General features: G+C 55.2%; 1 long non-coding RNA gene across 1 annotated transcript; it reads right to left on the bottom strand.

Annotated features, from left to right (window-relative positions):
* Positions 1-452: 452 nt before the first annotated feature.
* Positions 453-10,768, bottom strand: LOC102123746 (uncharacterized). The gene is made up of 6 exons (XR_281020.4): positions 8,541-10,768; positions 6,816-6,953; positions 6,530-6,610; positions 3,921-5,087; positions 1,903-2,406; positions 453-509 (listed from the first exon to the last, which is right to left on the bottom strand). It is a non-coding gene; the product is annotated as an uncharacterized lncRNA (long non-coding RNA).
* Positions 10,769-11,082: the final 314 nt, after the last annotated feature.

The raw sequence follows: 11,082 nt of genomic DNA, 5'->3' as shown, positions 1-11,082 counted from the left end.
GCCTTCCCCTTCCCTCTGCCTGCCCTTAGGTCTGGCCAGGGGGTCGTGCTGGCCGGCCGACTGTGGTAGCCCCATTCGCCATGCCAAAACCAAAATGTCAAGAGGCCGGAAGGGACAGCAGTGAGGCTGACCCGGAGCAGGCTCTGCCTTCCGGGCCTCCTGCGTGGTTTATCTTGGCCAGGTCCCTCGCCGTGGGAGGACATTACCAACACGCCTCCTTTGAAACATCACCTGAAGACTGAATCATTTCATCCCTTATTTTAGCCAATATCTCAAAACCCTGGAAAAGAGTTCTAATCAATAGGCTGTGAGGATGATGAAAACCTATTACCAGGAAAGAAACACATTATTAGGAAGATCAAAGGACAATAGAGCTCTAAGAGGAGGAGGTGGGGGTGTCTGGGCCTCGCCGGGTCGATGTGGATGAGAGAGCCCCGTTCTTTTCTTCCTTTGAGAGGATCACGTTTAAGTGGACTCTCTTTTATGTACATTTTCTTCCATTTATGTCTCTGAAGATGAAATCAAGAATTTTTGTTACATTATGTATATGCATATATACGTACAAGTCTGTAGAACCCATAAGCATAAGAACATTGGAGTGGGGTTTTTTTGTTGTTTTTTGGTTTTGTTTTTTTTTTTTACCTTTTGGCTCGCAGATGTGTGAAGACATCTGCTTGCCTCCCAGAGCTCTGCGCATGAGGACACAGGGACAGACCTAGCCATTCTTCGTGGCTGCACCCTCACGGTGTCCACCCTACATCCTCTAGAGTGTGGAGGGAACGGAGTGGGCCAGCAGCAACCCTGCACTCAGAGTGCGCTGTGCCAGGGTCTCCTCCTGGCTCTCCCGTGCAGCTCCATCCTGCAGCCTCAAAACCAGGGATTCTCGAAAACCCCCTGCAGGATCTAGAGATGAGCAAGCTTGGGTCTTCCTTGCTCCCGAAGGAGGGGTGCAGAACTCATGTGAGAACCGGGCTTCTCATCAGCCCATCACGGCCTGAACTCCTGGTAGAAGATTTCAGACTCCAGATCACCAAATTCTAGGAGGGGGGTGGGATGGGAATATCGATTGATGGAGGACAGGAAGAGGAAGGAGGCCTCATCCCCCCTGAGAAATTGAGCAGGGTTTGCAAGAGAAGAGGATGCTTTCTAGAACATTGAACAGGGAAACAGAGTTCTGGAGGGAGCCACGAATTCCCAGGTTTACCACCTGCGCCATGGCTGGACTGATGCTTAGAGATGCCACATTTGGCAAAGAAAAATACAGGATATCAGCTAAATTTGAATTTCAGATAAAAAATAATTTTTAAAATAGTGTATCTCTGTTAGAGGCACACTGGCGGTAAAAAAACTACTTGTTCGCCTGCCGCGGTGGGTCATGCCTGTACTCCCAGCACTTTGGGAGGCTGAGGCGGCCTGATTATGAGGTCAGGAGATGGAGACCATCCTGGCTAACACGGTGAAACCCCATCTCTACTAAAAATACAAAAAATTAGCCGGGCGTGATGATGGGCATCTGTAGTCCCAGCTACTTGGGAGGCCGAGGCAGGAGCATGGCGTGAACCCGGGAGGCGGAGCTTGCAGTGAGCCGAGATCCCGCCACTGTGCTCCAGCCTGGGCGACAGAGCGAGACTCCGTCTCAAAACAAAAACAAAAACAAAAACAAACCCAGCAAAACACCAAAAAACCAAAAAACATAACTACTTGTTATTTATCTGGAATTCAGATTTAACCAAGCATCCTGCATTTTATTTGGCAGCCCCACCTGTGGCCGCTACTCCCAGCTCTTCATCTCACCAGTCATTCATTTATTCACCAATGAACTTGGTGGCTTACAAAAGTTCTATAATTTGATAGGCACAGGGCCAGACTGGGGAGGAAGGCGGGGTCCCTGTCTCTGCTTACGTTCTGCTGTTGGTGGTCTGTTAGAGCATTTGTCTCTCACTGCGCATTACACAGCAGGATCACCTGGAGGTCTTGTGCTGTTGGCAGGACAATGGGCTTCCAAAAGTGTCCAAGTCCTAATCCCTGGTCCTGTGAACATGTGACCTTACACAGCAAAGGGGACAGTGCAGATGTGATTCAGTCAAGGACTTTGAGATGGGAAGATCGCCCAGGCGTGCCCACCCTAATGACACGGGTCCTTACATTGGTCAGAGGACGATATGACGATGGAAGGTCAGAAGACACGGGGCTGCTGGCTTTGAAGGTGGAGGAAGGACCGTGGGCCAAGGAAATTAAAAAAAAAAACAAAACACGAGGAAAAGACTTCTTCCTTGCAGCACCCAGCAAGGAACGCAGCCTCCCGACTCCTTGCTCTTAGCCCAGTGGGATCCCAGACTACGGAACTGTAAGGTGGGGAGCGTGCGCACTCTGCAGTCACTGAGTTTGTGGTATCTGCTCCAGCAGCTGCAGAAAATGCACTGTTACAACAGATTCCTGGGCCCCAGCACCTGACTTCTGAATTCCATAGACTGCAGAGGGGCCTGAGAATCTGCATTTCTAGCACACTCCAAGGTGAGGCTGATGCTGCCGGCCGGGGACTCCCCTTTGAGAACCTCGACCCAGAGCAAAGGTGTTAGAAAGGGGCAGCTGTGCTCCGTTGTGCAGGGGACGGAGGGGATAACAATCCTGTTCTTGGTTGACAGCAGCCCTCCTAGTGCTGGGATAGGATTCAGGGTTCCTGGTCTGCACGATATGGAAGGGCTGCTGCAAGGCCCAGGCCGGGACATTCAGTCCCTCCAGGTACCAGAGGGCCTTGTAGGGACCACCTCATTCTCCAGCCTCATTTGCAGACATGGCCTCCAAGTCCAGAGAGTGGGAGGGACTTATCCGGGGCCCCCTGGACAGGCGGTGCCAGCGTCAGCACCAGAGTCTGAGTGATTCCATTCCAGAGACTTTTTCTAGGCCACCAGCAAGAGAGAATGGAGCTCCAGGTATGCAGGGAGAGAGAGCACAGGGAGCCTAAGTGCTGAGGACCCTACAGCCTGCAACGTCTCGGCCACCTGCCAGGCAGAAAGCACAGGGTGGGTGGAGGGAAGGCTCTCATTGTGCCTCAGGATCCCTGGCAGCTCTGGCACGGTCACCTGTAACTGGGACACAGCTCAGCCTCCAGTTCCAGCCCTGCCTGGCATGTAATGATGGCGGAGAACAAGCAGCAAAGTGGCAGCAATTTGTAAATAATTATGCCCCGTGAGAAGCCCAGGCTCCCAGAGGGAGTGAACTGCCCAACGCCAGGCAGTGGCAGGTGGTGGAGCTGGGGGCACCACTTGGGCCACCCATCCCACATCCGGACTTCCTGCCCATCCCAGCAGCCCTCGGACGGTGGCAGGGAGGACAGGTTTGGCCGCAGCCGCACACATTTCATTCTCGTCTCCTGCTGATCTCATTCCCTCCCCTGCTGGGCGCTCCTGGCAGTGAATTTATATATAACACGGTGCCCGCCCCTCCCAGCCCATTCCAGGAGAAGCCTCTTTGAAGGCAAAATAGATTCCAGAATGATCGTTCACTAAGAGACATTCATCAGTGAGATGTCCTCCATAAAACTGAAATATCATGAAATCGCACGCGCATGGGCCAGGAGCTGGGCAGCGGCCATATTTCAGCACAGAACATGGGCCACGCAGAATATAAGCGACTGTTTTTGATAAATTAGACCCCAGTTTACACTGTTACTTGCTTGTTGGAGAGAGTGAAATGGCCATTCAATCAACATTCTGACTCCCAGGAAGGCAGGGACAGCGGCCTCATCCCCAATCAGTCACCGGCACAGCCGCGGGCTGGCTCTCGGAAGGGCCTGGGCCCACTCCTGGCGCCCCGGGGAGAGCCAGACTCGAAACAGCGTGTCAAGGTGACAAATGGCACCTGGGAAGTTTCCAATCATGGGAACGGGGCCCATGTACCAGAGCCCATCCCTAGCCTACCTCCTCAGCTCTTGGCCTTCCTTGGAGGATCTCCTGGCCGGGGAGAAGGGCCGCTGGCTGGTGCAGGCACCCGAGACGTGCCTGTCCTCTGGGAGGAGGCAGCCATGTCCATCAGGCTCTGAGCCTTGCTTGAGCACTCATGAGGGCTGTGACGGGAGACAGGGTGGATAAAGAGGGTGGCTGTAATCTGCGCCTCCTGAGCTCCTCGGGGCGATGTGCTTTGTCTCCTACAAGCCTGAGATCTCCCTTAACCACCCTGCAGAAGATGAAACAGCATCTGCAGGTCCATCACCTGCCTGAGGCCTCATCTGGATCTGGAGGCAACTCTGGGATCCAAACCCAGGTGTCCTTGAATTAGCAGCCAAACCCTAAAAAACGGCCCGGCCTCAGCTGACCCACACTTCAGTTATGATCTAAGTCACGAACGTGGTCGCAGAACTGGATCTAGATCTAAGGAAAGCAGGTTCAACAGCCCATATTTGCGAACACTTCCCGGTGGGACGGTCTCTGCTGAGCACTTGGCCGCCTTCACCCCACTCAGTCCTGTCGAGACTGAGACTCCCGGTAGGCTGGAGAAGCAGCCAGCCTCGACACAGTTGATGAACTCGCCCTGGTCAGGAGTACGTGGGCAGCAGAGTCGGGCTGGGGACCAGGTCTGATGATAGAAATGTCTCTGCCCTTGGCCACACTGCACCTTCTGCTGCCGGTAGGCCCCAGACTCCCGGATGGGCACGGCTGAGTCCCTCTCCCAGATGGAGATTTCCATTTGCAGTGGCGAGAAGGGGCTGTGCGGACCCCAGTGCACCCACCCAGAGCTACTGAGGGTGCAGACACGGCACCCATGCCAGGGGTTGCTCCTTAACAAGGTGGCTCCAGACACGAAGTCGGTACCTGGCGAGCTGCTCTCACCTCTGATTTTGAACATGCTTTATAGACATCAATTAAGTATTGATTGATAAACGAATGCATTAAGATCCTGAGAAATGACTCCAGGCACAAAGTAATGACTTGTTACTGTGAAAAATACGGCTTGGAGGCATGGTGATTTCTCACCCATCGATGGCCCCTGGTTCTGCACTTGCTCTGGGCAGGAAATAAAAACAGGCAGAAGCAGGATTGGCTGAGACCTGCAGAGATGGGATTTTGAGTTTTGGAGAGGCACTGGACCTGTGGAGTAGAGGAGAGTAGCCTCCAGCTGCTGACCAGCTGCTGATCAGACACTGCACTGTGGTGTCTATCCTCCACACCTCTCGCCTCTCTGCCCGCTCCCGCTTTGCTGGTGACCTCTCTTCTGCCAGCCTGTCTGGGGGTGAGCCTGCCGCAGGCTGCCTGGCTCTCTGCCCGTATCCCTCCACATCCACCATCTCCCTGTCCCACCTTCGCCCTGCCTCCCTGCAACAGCCCTCGTTGGGGAGGGTCCAGCCCAGCCGCCCTGCCTTCTGGGCTCCGTGCTCTCACCCACCAGAGCACCATCTTCCTGGAGTCCACCTCTTGCTCCCTGTGGCCCCCTGGGCATTTCCACCCAGCGTTCATGCTAGGCTCGCCCTACCTCCCTGTCCTGTCTCAGGTGAGAGCCTGGGAACTGCCAACGGCTGTTGGTGTCTGCCTGCCCGTCCCTCCCTCCCTCCTCCCGTGGCCAAGGACCCCCTCAAGGGCATATTAGTTCAACACCTGCCCCTCGAGGGGTGCGGTGCCGTGCATTCCACCGGCAGTGGCAAGGGGGCGGGGGTGCACGGTGAGGGTCCCAAGTTCTCCCGGTGGCAAATGACCTAATCACAGGAACCTGTGGGAGCCTGTGGGAGAAGCAGCCACAGATGTGAACAGAGCGACGGGGGTGGGGCAGCCCCCAAATAAGGACTCACAGATGCGATCAGATAGGGGTGCAGTTCCCAAATTAGGACTCGTGACATGATCTCCACTCCCCACGGAGTCCCCACAGGGCACGCAGGCAGTCGGGCTGAGCTCCCAGGAGGGGAAGAGGCCCTGCTTACTCTGGCCGTGGCCTCCCTCCCTCCTGCCTTGCCAGCCCCTCGCCGGCCTGGGGTCCTGGCACATGTATGCCGGTGCAGCTCTATCTCCTCTGAACTCCCTTTTTATTCCTTTCTGTTGACTCAGTGCTCCCTTCCCTCTGGGGCCATGAAAGGACCCTTGGGCTCTGTCCTCTCACCTCCTCCCAGTCTGTCTCTGTCTCCCATGGTGATGTCATCATTGGGTGGAAGCCAGCCTTCTGGGGTGAACCCAGGTCCCTGCTGCCCCAGTGTCTGGTTACCCTTTGCTGGACACCTCCACTCACATTTTCCCAGGACAGTCATCCCCCTAGTCCTGGTCCCTGAAACTGGGGAGAGCACCTTTCCTGGCAGGTGAGGCCCGAGTGATTTAGACCTGAGCAGCTCTGGGCATTGCACTCCTCCAGCCACAGAGATGAACCTGAGGACCGGGGACACAGAGGGGACAGAAAACGTTGGCAGGGACCCTGGCTTTCCCTCTGAACTTGTTACTGAGAGGACAGAAGGTCCCTGGCTCCTACTGCTATCTTGTCAGTAGAGGGCACCCAGACACCCTGCACTGGGAGCTGGAAAGACAGCCTGTGTGCCTCCGTCAAGCCATACCTGAAGCCTGGTCTGCACTTGGACTTGTCACTTCTGTGGGTTGACAAAGGCCCTTTTGCCTTAGTGAGTTCTCAATTGCACCTGTACGAGTATCGGTTAGTACAGGCCACCTAAACCGCAGACTTGCAGGCTGGGAAGGAGCCTTACCTTACCTGCTCTCCTCCACCTGCCTTCCAGAAGTACCTCCGCAGCTGAGGCACAGCTCCAGGGAATGGCCGATGGGGACAGACCATGGGTCAGGACTGCCTTGGGTCAGGACCTGGGATCTTGCTGCAGCTCCCCTGACCCGTAGAGAAACGCCTGGCCTATGCAGACGCCCAGCAACCACGCTAGGAGTGGAGCTGGCCCATCTCGAAGGCCCCCTTCTGCTGTGGCATTTCCTGCTGCTGGAGGAATGAATGTCAGCCGGTGCTCTCTGTCTGGTCTGAAAGGTTGATGTGAATTGTGCACTTGATTTTGGCAGCTGACTTCGCTGATTCTCCAGCCCTAATTGTAATGAGCATGAGCATGAATGTCTTGAAATATAGACACATACGAGCTGCCAAATACAGTGAGTCATCATATTCCCAACTTTCAGGCAAGCTTGGGTGCCAGGGTAAGCGACCTACACATCAAAGAGATGGAGTCCTGGCTTCTGCGGGCGGGGCGGGGAGGGCGCTGGGGAGCTGCTGGCTCTGGGGTGGGCGCGCATATTCCTTTCTGTCAGATCAGAGGGTGCCTGAGAGGTGACAGAGACGGGGCTAGTTAGTCCTGTGAAATTCGAGATGGGCCTGGCAAATCATCTTAATAAAAGGCTCTCTGAAGAGAGTAATTGGGGGAGTTGGGTGGAGTCCCCGCAGCTCCCACAGGTTGGCAGGTGCCGAGGGACAGGCGAGCCTACCACTCCTCGGGGAGTGCAGGCACGTGTGCATGAGCGTGAACACGTGTGTAAATGTGTGTAGTGTGTGCATGTGTTGTGGGTATGTGTGAAGGGTGTGTGTATGTGAACGTGTGTGTTAGTGTGTGCATGTGAGCGTGTGTTGTGGGAGTGTGTGTGAAGGGTGTATAAACGTGCGTGTGTGTATGTGAACGTGTGTGTGTTAGTGTGTGCATGTGAGCATGTGTGTTGTGGGAGTGTGTGTGTGAAGGGTGTATAAACGTGCATTTGTGTATGTGAACGTGTGTGCATGTGAATGTGCATGCCGTGGTGGAGTGTGTGAAGCGTTTGTGTATGTGAACGTGTGTTAGTGTGTGCATGTAAGCGTGTGTGTTGTGGAGGTGTGTAAACGTGCACGAGTGTGTGTATGTGAACGTGTGCACGTGAGTGTGCATGTTGTGCGTGTGTGTGTGAAGGGTGTGTGTATGTGAATGTGTGTGTAGTGTGTGCATATGTGTGTATGTTGTGGGTGTGTGTGTGAAGGGTGTGTGCATGTGAGCGTGTGTGTTAGTGTGTGCATGTGAGCGTGCATGTTGTGGGTGTGTGGAGGGTGTGTAAGTATGCATGAGTGTGTGTGTATGTGAACGTGTGTTAGTGTGTGCATGTGAGCACGTGTGTTGGGGTGTGTAAGTGTGTGCGTGGAGGGTGTATAAGTGTGCCTGTGTGTATGTGAACGTGTGTGTGTTAGTGTGCACGTGTGAGCGTGTGCTTTGTGGGACTGTGGGAGTGCATGTGGAGGATGTATAAGCGTGCATAAGTGTGTGTGTGACTGAGCTTGTGTGCTCCTGCACAGTTGCATGTGCTTGTGTGCTTTTGCATGTGCAGGCATGTCTGCAGGTGCCGTGTGTGTGCTCACCAGGGACTCTGGCCCATGGGTGCATGCGTGTGATGTGCATATTCAATGTTGGGGAGACTCTGGATGCACTGATCCTCCTGTGAGCTTCTGCACTGCAGCCTAGACTCTGGGTGTGCCCAAATGGGTGAGGAGGGCTGCAGGCACAGCTACCGGTGCAGGTGTCTGGAGCTGTGGCCCCACTCGTCTACACCAGGGTCCTGGGAGGGCCAACAGGGGCACGGCTCCCCTCCTCGACTCACAACTGTGTCCTGTGAGGCTGCTGCATGGCTGGCTGTCCCATCCACCTCCCTTTGTCCAGCCTGTGTCTTCTCCACTCTTGCTTGGTGAAACCTGCAAGGCCTTTGGGAGCTCCACCTTCTCCATGGCATCTTCTCTACAGGCCTCGCAGGCCTCTCTGCAGCCCAGCCACGGCGCTTGGCGTCCTATCAGGCGCTCTCCTTCTCTGCTGTAACAGGGACCCTTGTTTGCGGGGCTGTCCCTTTGTGCCTGTCCATCACCTCCCCCAGGGCAGGGTCAGCCAGCACCTGGCACCGAACAGTGTGCACTGCAGCGTCGATGCTGAGGACAAACCTGGCTCTCACACCCTCCAGATGGCGGTGTGATTTTGAGGACTTGGATCTCAGCCATCCCTGGGGCAAGGGGGGGCTTTGTCACTCTGAACTGGGGAACTCTCTCCCTCCTCCCGCCCAGCTCTCCAAGTGACCCTGGGCAGGTCCTTCCTTGGGGTTGCCTCTGTAGGATTGAGCTAGATGCTCCCTGAGTTCCCTCTCAGAGAAGCTGGGTTATGCCTTAACTTTCCCCTGGAGCTTTCCAGAGCCCCTGGATCCTGCCAGCGTCACTCCCAACAGTGGCCAGAAGGCGGAATGAGAGTCCTGCTGCGGTTCCTGGACCTGATATTTCAGGAGATCCTGGGCAAACCCCACAGCCCTCACCTCATTCCTCTCAGCCCCAATGGGGTGTGAATCCTCCCAGCTGCCCCACAGAGCCATCAGCAGCTCAGATTCCCGAGCCAGCCCCCATGGAGCCAGCGAGGGATCCGGCGTCAGTTCCAGTCCTGAGGAGGATGAGGGGCAGGCTCATGGAAGGATGGAAGGATGGAAGATGGGATCTGGGAGAAAGGAGGGAAGGGGAGCTGGGCTCTGGGGCTTTTGGCTTCTGCAGCCACTTGGACAGAGGTGAGAAAACTCAGAGAACAGCGTGGTGTGGAGTCCATGGTCCACTTTGGGACACTGTATGGGACTGTCAGATGTGTACCCCAATTCTCAATCCCCCACTTCTTCAGCCACAGAGGTGGCCACATGCCATGCCCAAGAACTACTCTGCCAGCTCCCCTTTCAGAGGGTGGCAGCTATAGAGAAATCATCAGAGCTATCGGTGGGGAAGGGCCGCCTGGGCAAAGTCCCCTGAGGGCTGACCAGGCAGGACTAACCTCTTCTGCTTTCTGGTCTCACCTTCTTCCTGCTGCCTGGAGCAAGAATGCGACTGCTGCAGCTGGTGACCAGAGGTGACGTGGACAACGGCCCATGTGAAAAAGGTCAGAACAGAAAAGATGGACACAGCCTGGTCCTGGTGACCATGCAGTGGCCAAACCAGACTCTGACAGCTGGTCTCAGACTTTTCTACAAAAAGAAAAATGAACCTCTTTGCAACTCAAGACCTTGCGTTGTAACTCAATCTAATTGAACCTGATACAGACCTGTTCCTTTGGAGGGCCTTGGGACACACAGAGGGGGTATCACAGACAGGACCATCGGGAGGTGGAGAGGCTAAGATGCTAGCAAAGGGCAGTCCTGTGAGAGAGAGCCCTGGAGGGTGGGTGACAGCAAAGCTGACAGAGGGGGTGTTTTAGGAAAAGCTGTGGGATGCTGCATGTCACAGGAGAGTAGATGGCCTGTTGGATTTGAAGACACTGAGGTCGGGACCCGACCTAGGACAACTTTGGGCTGTGAGGTAGGGACCTGGGGTATTGGTTATTAAGGGGAGAGAAGGAGCCTGCAGTCCCCGTGAAAATGCTTTTGAGAGACGGGAAGGAGCTGGAAGGGTCTGATGTAAGGATGCTGAAGAGCAGCCTTGGAAGCCCACAGAAAAGACGAGCTTTTAGAAAATAATAAGGAAGGCTGGTGCAGAGGGTGGGTCCTGGGCGCCGCAGCGGGATTGGCCGCTGGTCGGAGGGAGCTTGGGGTAGGGGAAGATGTGAGTGGGTTTGTACATGCACTGCTGTGAGATGAGGGGGTTTGTATTAGTCAGGGTTCTACAGAGAAACGGAGCCAATAGGATAAACGTGCATAGGAAGAGATTCGTAAGGAGATATTTCATGCGATTCTGGAGGCTGAGAAGTCCCACGATCTGTTGTCTGCCAGCCGGACACCCAGGAATGCTGGCAGTGCAAGTTCCAAGACCTGAGGGCAGGGATCCAACAGTGTGGACTCCAGTCACAGCCTGAAGCCCTGAGAACCTGGAGTACCAATGGCCGGAGAAAATGCACGTCTCCCCTGGATCAGGCAGAGAGAATCCAAACTCCCTCCACCTTTTTGTCCTATTCAGGCTTCCACAGATTGGACGAGGCCCACCCACCTTGGGGAGGGGCCACCTGCTGTGTTCAGTCCACCAGTGCAAACGCTAAGCTCTTCCAGAAACACCCTCACAGACACCCGGGAAGTCACGTACCCACTCTCCGGGTGCCCTGGGGCACAGGCAAGCTGACAAGCCGGTTACCCCTCAGAGCTCCTGCTGCCTCGCCTGCTTTCTCTCGGAAACGTGAAGTGTGGCCTCAGCTGAAAG

Source organism: Macaca fascicularis, chromosome 10, assembly GCF_037993035.2.
Source record: "Macaca fascicularis isolate 582-1 chromosome 10, T2T-MFA8v1.1".
NCBI lineage: Eukaryota > Metazoa > Chordata > Mammalia > Primates > Cercopithecidae > Macaca > Macaca fascicularis.
This window is presented reverse-complemented; position numbering and strand designations above follow the sequence as displayed.